The sequence below is a fragment of the Lactuca saligna genome, chromosome 8 (assembly GCF_052625555.1).
Source record: "Lactuca saligna cultivar CGN05327 chromosome 8, ASM5262555v1, whole genome shotgun sequence".
NCBI lineage: Eukaryota > Viridiplantae > Streptophyta > Magnoliopsida > Asterales > Asteraceae > Lactuca > Lactuca saligna.
The window spans coordinates 221,410,270-221,418,971 of NC_136424.1; the positions used below are offsets into that span (position 1 = coordinate 221,410,270).

Consider the following 8,702-nt stretch of genomic DNA (forward strand, 5'->3'; position numbering starts at 1 on the left):
GTAGAGGAGGCTAAGTTTATCGGTCCCGTCATGGCGAAAATGGTTGTATACTATGAAAACCGACTTGGTGAAACATCACGTGCACGACCTACCCTAAGAAAGTTGCCATTACGTAGAAATCACGAAGCCGGACACGCGCCTTGTAGAAGATTATTTTGCAGATGACGCTGTCTACATTGTAAAGTTTCGACGTCGGTTCCGGATGAGGAATGAACTATTGTTACGTATCGTTGGCGATTTGGAAGGCTGCTTTCCATATTTCCAATGGAAAATGGATGCAAGGGGAAAAAAGGTTTCTCTCCCATTAAAAAATGCACGGCTTCAATTCGTCAGCTAGCATACGACATGAGCACAAACAAATGAGACGAGTATTTTAGGATGTCAGAGCATACCGTGAGGGACTCTGTGTACAAGTTCTGCAAAGCGATCTGTTTGGTTTACAGGCAATGATATTTGCGCAAACCAACTATCAACAATATCCACTAATTGTATACGGTTCATGAAGGCAAACATGGATTCCCGAGAATGCTTAGGTAGTATCGATTGCATGCATTGGAGTTTGTCATTATGCCCCAACGCGTGGTGTGGTCAGTACATGAGAGGCGACCACAAAGAGCCGACAATCATTCTAGAGGCTATCACATCACATGATCTTTGGATATGACATGCATTCTTTGGTCCAGTTGGTACAAACAATGACATCAACGTGCTAGACCAGTCGCCTGTATTCAACGATATCTACCTTGGAAAGTCACACGATGTACCTTTTCAAGCAAATGGGGTAACATATAAGCGTGGATACTATCTTACTGACGATATATATCCTCCCTTGTCTATTTTTGTGGAATCGTTTACATGTCCTAACGACCCGAAAAGGAAAAAGTTTAAAGAGGCGTAAGAGTCAGCTAGGAAGGATGTGGAGCAAGCATTTGGTGTACTTAAGAGACGTTGGCAAGTACTAACGATCGGGGCAAGGTCATATGAGGTGAAAAGGTTACAACACGTAATGTATGCATGTATCATATTGCATAATATGATTCTTGAAGACGAAGGAACAACGATATGCCGATACAACAAAAATGAAGTTTTGTCAAATGTCGAAGGAGTAGTCGTTGGTACACAAGAGTATAGGGTGAATAGAAGAGAAGTACACAATCGCGACCTTCATCAGGCCCTTCGTATTGATTTGGTGGAGCACATTTATAGGGCTCATATTCAGCCCCCGCACGAGTTATCTCACGATGATGATTTGTTTGACGAATCAGACGAGGATTCTGATATGTTTGTCGAGAGTGAAGATTTCGTGCTGATTTGGTGGAGCACATTTATAGGGCTCATATTCAGCCCCCGCACGAGTTATCTCACGATGATGATTTGTTTGACGAATCAGACGAGGATTCTGATATGTTCGTCGAGAGTGAAGATTTCGACGACGAGAGTGACGCTGGGGAGAATGATGCAGATGATCAAGGCGAGGACGAAGACGATGATTCCGAGTGACATATCTAGGTTTAAATAAAATAAGGATATTAATTAATAATTTTTACTATGTTGTAGTTTGTTTGATTTTATTTTTTGCTGTTTTTTTCTACTTATTTGAATATTAGGGTTAATGTAATTTTTATTTTATTTAATGAAACGCTTTTTATTTTTAATTAAATTTTATGTTTGATATTAATTTAAAAATTATAAATAAAAAAATTAATTTTATTAAAAAAAAAATGAGGGAAAGTCCTTACTTTTAGATGAGGGAAAAAAGAGTGAGGAAAAGAGAGGAAGAGTGAGTAAAAGAGCGGTATAGCCCACAAAAAATGACTGAGCTTCCTCCACTCCTTCCGGTAGACCGGAAAACAAAATCCGTCATTCTAAAATATTTTGAAAACCCCGCTTCCCAAAATTAATAGAGAATCGTCGGTCTCCTCCTTCAACTACGTAGTTTACTGTTTACCAAAGGGCTTGTAGCCCAGCGGTATCCGGTATTGCCCTCCCTACTTGAGATTGAGGGTTCAAGTCCCATCGTGGATATAGGTGGAGTTAAGGTGTAGTTTAGGAGTAGGTTAGATTTGATTTTAAAAAAAAAATACCCGTAGTTTACTGTTTCTCCGCCCTGTTTTGACCTCATTGATCTTTTCACCCCTCCAGTGTGTGATTAGGGCTTAAGAAATTCAGCATCACGCATTCACGTCGTCCGTCATCCGTCCTCGTCGTCGATCGTCACCTATTTTCACCGTGCGCAATTAGGTCTTAGCGAAAGATTTGATTCACATCCTCTCCGATCTCACATAAAATGGTATGAATCAGCGCTTAATTTTTTTGGCTTTTAAATTTCCCGTTTCTCCATACACATCCTCTTTTCCGAGTCACGCTTTAACTTTTCGGTGGTGTTCAATTTGTGGTCGTAGTTGTGTAACTTTGCCAAATGGAGGCGACATTTGGGGCAAAATTTGTACCTTCTTTTTTGATTAAATCGTTCAATGGAAACTGTTTTTAACATTTCTTCACTGTCATTCTTCTACAATTTCACATGTTCTTTTTAATTGATTCGGTAAAACAAGATAGGCGATGGTTCTACTAAAACAAAATGCCTACGATTCTCATATGGTAGTTCATAGTTCTATAAATTCAATCAGGCTCATATGATTCTTTGAAATCTGGATTTTCATTTTGGAATTGCTATCATCTCTAGGGAGAAAGGTTTCATCTATGCTTCAGTATACATTGAAAATTTATTGCAATATATAATCATCTGTTCTTTTCCTTTGATCTCTGTAAGTTATTCCTAGTGATTGAGTCATTGTAATTTCTTGAAAAACATAATAGCTCAAGTTGCAAAAATCTTATAGTGATTAAAGTTTCTTAAATTTCAGTTTTCTTATATAGCTCAAGGGTGAAGTGAAGTTATTGATTCTAATTTTGAAAATAAGATATAGAAAATATGATGTGATTCTAATTTCTAAATAATCTTATATGTGTTTTTAATTTCTCGGTAATCTGATATGTTATTATGATTACTATATAATCTAATGTATCATATTTATGAGGTAATTAATTTTCTTATTAATCTGATGTATGCTAAAGTTCTTATTGAAAGTCTGATATGTGAATTCTGATTTTGAACTTCTGATCTATGAATTCTGATTTTGAAATATTGACATGTGATTTCTAATTCGAAAGTCTGATGTGTTTTTGATTTCTGAATAATATGATATTGTATTTTCTGAATATTTGATGTATATGAAAATCTGATAGCTTCTTTTAAATTCTGAATAATCTGATATATTTGAAAATATAACAGGTTATTTTTATTTTCGAAAATCTGATGTATTAAAGTTCTGAAAATTTGATGTTAATTTAATTTATGAAAATCTGAAATGTTAATTATGATACCAAATTTATGATTTTGTTCTGGTTGCTGTTGTGGATTTCGTTCTAGTTTTCATTGACCACATTGAATTTACTAATTACTAATTTACCCCTGTTAGATTTCATTCACTTGCTCTTTTATTTCTAATGCATTTGGGATATGTCTATATAGATGTATCAACTACCATGATTCTCAATCTTGTACCCATTGATTTTCTAAAATCCAACCAAAACGCATAAGATTTTTTTCTATTTTGACTTGATAAGGTAAATAGAAAATTAACACTTAAACACACCATTTTCTTTATATTTTTATTAATCTCGCACACTATTTTCTCATACTTTACAGGCCAAGAAAATGCTTAAACACTTGTGTTTTTCTTCTGATTATGTTGGCATGGTTTTTACTGGTTTCCTTTTAGAGTGAAAAAATTTTAAAAAAAATTGATGATGAGACATGATGAAAAACCTTGTATATTTATCAAATGAAACTTACAAACACGAAGTAGTTAGAGAATCACTTGAAGGTTTTGTTGCTTGGACAAAAAACCATGTCATTACATGGACAACTTAAAATTTTCTGTTATATCTTTTAAAGTATTTTTTCCTTTTATCATTTTTGTTTTAATGTTTGATGATACGTACAAATCGTATTGCTAGAGGTTCCGACTACAACTACAACTAAGGACGCTAACATTGATAATTCTAAAGATTGCAAAATAACTTACATAACGATTAAAGCTCATGTGAACTATAAGCAAGAGTGTTCATAAGTCGAAGAAGTAATCTACATTTTATTTTATCACTTATTTCATATTTTGTTTGTATATATGGTAGATATATTTTGAGTACAACATTTATATATTGTGTGCTATTTAATTTGGATTAATGATTAATATATATTTTTAGAGAAAATGATAAAAATAGCCAATTATACTAATTACATTACAAAAATAGCAAAAAAAAATCGAAATTGCAAAAATAACCTTCAATTTTGCAGATCGAATTGCCCAATCTGCGAAATGACCATTCCATCTGCAAATGTATAAGCTGCTAAAGCACAACTGTGCTTTAGCAGCTTGTACATTCACAGGTGTTTTTTTTTTCTGTATATATATTGAAAATGTAGGGTAAAATCGCAGATGGAATAGCCCCATCTGCGATTTACTCTCATTACATGTGCGAAATTGTTATTTTTTTTATTTATTTATTTTTTAGTTTGACTATGAAATCAATTGGTTTGACTACGAAATCATGTTGCTATATAAAAAGTTTTGTAGAAAATTATCAGTTTGGTTGTTATTTGTTTAGGAAGTTTCTCTAAAATTTGCTCTAAAAAATGATTTGAATATTTGGTTTGTCTTGTAACATGATTTTGTAGTCAAATCAATTGATTTCATAGTCAAACTAAAAAATAAAAAATAAAAAGAATAAAATAAAATCTTCTCTTCTAATAAAAAACTACTAAATATGCCATTTGTCAGTTTTTTAGGCCACTATCCTACCACGTGTCAACTTTCTAGACGCTTAGCTAATGTTTTTCCCGCTCATTGTTTTCGTCATTGACATTTGAAAATTTTTGAAAAAATCCAACAAAATGGTAACATTTATTTGTTTCCATGGTAATCGCTATAAATCAGGCAATTAATTTGTTGTGTTTTGGTAACTTGATGTATCAGGTTGTAATCCTATCAAAATCGATGGACTAGGGCTACCTTTAACGGTTTAACCCATTTTATAATCTGTCATATACTGCTCCAACCAAACAGGATCTTCGACTTGAAGATTATTCAGCTCTTTTGATTTCTGGTTGGTTATCAAACTTTGTTCTTCATCGTGTAGAGTGCTAAAAAAGTTTTTATTTTTTTATTTTATGATTGGAATACTCTGTTAGCCAATCCACCACATCGTTAACATCTCCTTCTGCTGCTCTTTCTATCTTTTTTTTTATTTTTTTTATTTTATGTTTTTCTTTCACTCAATCGTTAATAATTCTAGATAACTCGATATAAGTATCAATTATTCAATACTCCTTAGCTTTGGAATCATATAATCAAGAATCACATAAGTGGCTCTGTGTTGGACGTGGAGCTACCAGGTAGGTTGTCTTTTTTATTCACATTGTTATCGTATCATTGATGTTTCATTTAAATTATTGTTTCTTAGCATTTTCCATGAACTTGATCATTTATATATTCAACATGTTGCCTGGGATATACTTTTATTATGGAACATTTATCTTTGTATATTGGAGTCTTGTGAGTTTGTCTTCCAATTGGAGACAAAATATAGCATTATAGTGGCATAGACCATTAATATATTTCATTTCAGGATAAATGATATATTGCATTGCTATGATAATAATTAACAAACCTATTCTTGATTAATAATTCATTAATTAACTACAATTTGTTTACTTTTCAGGGTACTTGTTGTAATGCTCAGTGTTCGATAGGGAGGGTGATGTATTTATCTCGTATGTATATTTCCTTAGAACTATGTGATATTTATTTTGGGTGATATCATAACTAATCCTTTTGTGAATTTTGATGTTGTATTTAAATTTAGCAATGACTTTATTTTCTCTAAATTTGTGTTTTTACATAGCAATTTGCCTTTTATTTTGATTCAAGCTTAATTATTTGCTTACTAGGTTCTAGGGCTTTAATTTGTAGTATGCACTAGACTATTGTTTGATATAGGTTCATATATTGAATAAATCAGATAGAGAGCTCTATTTGGTTGGAAGGTGGGTTTGTTTAAGGGCATTTATGGAATAAATAAGATAGAATAATGGCAGAACATACTTTCACAACTTAACTAATTAAGATAATTTTTAACATTGAGTAAAAAAACAACTTTATATATCTTAATCTATTAAGTTTTATACAGGTTTTGTGTGAATTTGTAGTTTTTGTAGGATTCGACAAAATGCATTTCTACTTCTGAGACGGGTCCGGGATTTAAAATCAAAATTTTGATTGGAGGAATGAGACTTGAAAACTCAACAAACACTTATACGTTTCTTTCAATTTAATGTTGCGCTCTTTTAAAGCATTTATTTGATTGTACACTAAAAGATGGAGTAGTTTATTTCCTATTTTTTGGAATATTTTTGCTAATTTTACTGTCTATTATTTTGATGGAAGAGATTGTCTATTGTTTATGTAACTATGAAAGGTGAAGGCTTAGGTCATTGAAGTAACTCATAAAGACAAAAAGAGAAGCTATTAATGATAATGAAGGTATGGTTCTTATGATAATGACTGTTGGTTAAATAACATTATCCATCCTTGTGGTCAGTTGAATTTACGGATGCGATCCAATTTTTATATTTTAAACAGTTGAAGTGAACATGTTTAAGTAATTTGGTGGTTAGCTATCTCAATTGTGAATGTAAGTAAAATATATATTCAGTTTTCCGTTATGAGGATATGAGATTTTAGCGTAATTGAAAAAAAAAAATAGATTAGGGTCAAATGCAAGAAATAACAATCTTCATTCATGGGTTTATTTATTATAGTCATTGGGTATTGAATCTCTTGGTTTTGTTTCTCTAAGAGATTTTATTGATAATGTTTGATGGTATATTTCAGTAAGATATAAAATAAATAGTAGTCGGAAATCTGAAAGTAGTATGTTTCACTTATAAAAATAAAACATTGTAATTTTTTTATGACTAACAAGTTTTACTTTGACTAAACAAATGATGAAAGTATTATATTTCAATTGAAAAATTAATTTTAAACAATCCAAATTGTTAAGGCATTCTATTTTCCTTCTTAAGATTATACAATGAAAATCTTAATGTTCTTGATTTCATTTACTAATTATAGCATTGCACTGCCATTTTCAATATTTAGTATTATATTATCTAAGAAAAAAAATTCTAGAACTGTGAAAATAGAATTTATTATAGCATTACACTTTTCATCATAACATTGTACTTTCAAGAGTATAGGGCTTAAATGCAAGAAATAGCAATGCACTTTCTTTTGTTTGTCTAATGTAGCATCTTACTTTTAATCTAAACTATCAATTGCACGCTATAGTGGTGCTACAGCGTTTTGCGGAGGTCAGGAACCGCTATTTTCAACTTAGCGTTTTCATTTCGCGGTACCGCTATTAGCGGCGCTATTCACCGTTATTTACCGCTATTTCAATAACCACTATAGCGGTGCTACGGGCGCTATTCCATTTTCATTCACATTTTGGGTCATTTGGTTACTTTGTCAATGAAAAACTAGTTTTAATGATCCCAGTACACTTTCATTTTAAAATACCCAAACAACTAACATAATTAAAAGCATTCAAAACAATTACGTATACCGACAACTCTCTTTCTCATCTCTTTCTGTACTCACGACGACTTGAGCTGCTATGGTCGGACTCCATTAATGCTTTTTATAAATTGACCCACACCTATGAGGCTACGGCTTGGGACTTAACTCTTTATATCAACCATGACCTACTAATACGATATTGAACACGGGCAATGCAATTAAACTCTATTTGACACTTTGACACTACCTAGTTTCTATATTACTATAATAGAATATTATGTTATGTTTTTATATGACTTTTTAGGTTTATGATATTAATTCTATATAGACTTATAGTATTAATACTCAAATATATATAACTTCTATATAAATATAATATAAAATTATAAATTATACGTAATATTAAAAAACCGCTATATCATCGCTATACCACCGCGATAACCGCGATCTCAAATAGCGGCATGTGACCGCTATTGAAATTTTGACCGCGATAACTGCATAGCTTTTAATTATGTTTATTTAGTTCTTCTTAATTAACTATTTTTCTTATTTAAGTATTGTACATTAAAAGTACAATGCTATCATACATGAAACAGTGTATGTGACACAAAAGTAGGATGCTTTAACTGAAAGAAACAAAAGTAAGAAACAATAGTTGGATTGTTAATTTTATAGATGGAAGAAACAAAAGTAGGATGCAATGGAAGCGGGTACCCGTTCTCGCAACCGGGATTGCTTCGGAACCGAAATTGATGTTACCGGTTCTATTTCCTAAAGTTTGGAACTGATACGGACCAGTTCCGTTTCTCATTTCTTGGAATCGTTACCTACAGTATATCGACCTTTGACATAAAAAATATTTTAAATTGTAATATACCAACATAAATACGATTACTTATCTTAGTCAGTAATTAAAAAGTTTGTTGTTGATATTCACATTTAATATTGTCATTTAAATAACTAATGGTTTGATTAGGCCTCCATTAATTATAATTGGAATTCATATTGTATTTTTTTACTATATATTTATATATCATTGAGACATCCTAATACCCA

At 31.8% G+C, this 8,702-nt stretch overlaps 1 long non-coding RNA gene across 2 annotated transcripts; it reads left to right on the top strand.

Annotated features, from left to right (window-relative positions):
* The first annotated feature begins 2,096 nt into the window (after positions 1 to 2,096).
* On the top strand, positions 2,097 to 6,888 carry LOC145012415 (uncharacterized). 2 transcript variants are annotated; one of them, XR_013664482.1, is made up of 4 exons: positions 2,097 to 2,290; positions 5,043 to 5,172; positions 5,788 to 5,839; positions 6,544 to 6,888. It is a non-coding gene; the product is annotated as an uncharacterized LOC145012415 (long non-coding RNA). The 2 variants fall into 2 exon arrangements; XR_013664481.1 differs by lacking the exon at positions 6,544 to 6,888 and having other exon boundaries at positions 2,098 to 2,290; positions 5,788 to 5,953.
* The last annotated feature ends 1,814 nt before the right edge of the window (positions 6,889 to 8,702 follow it).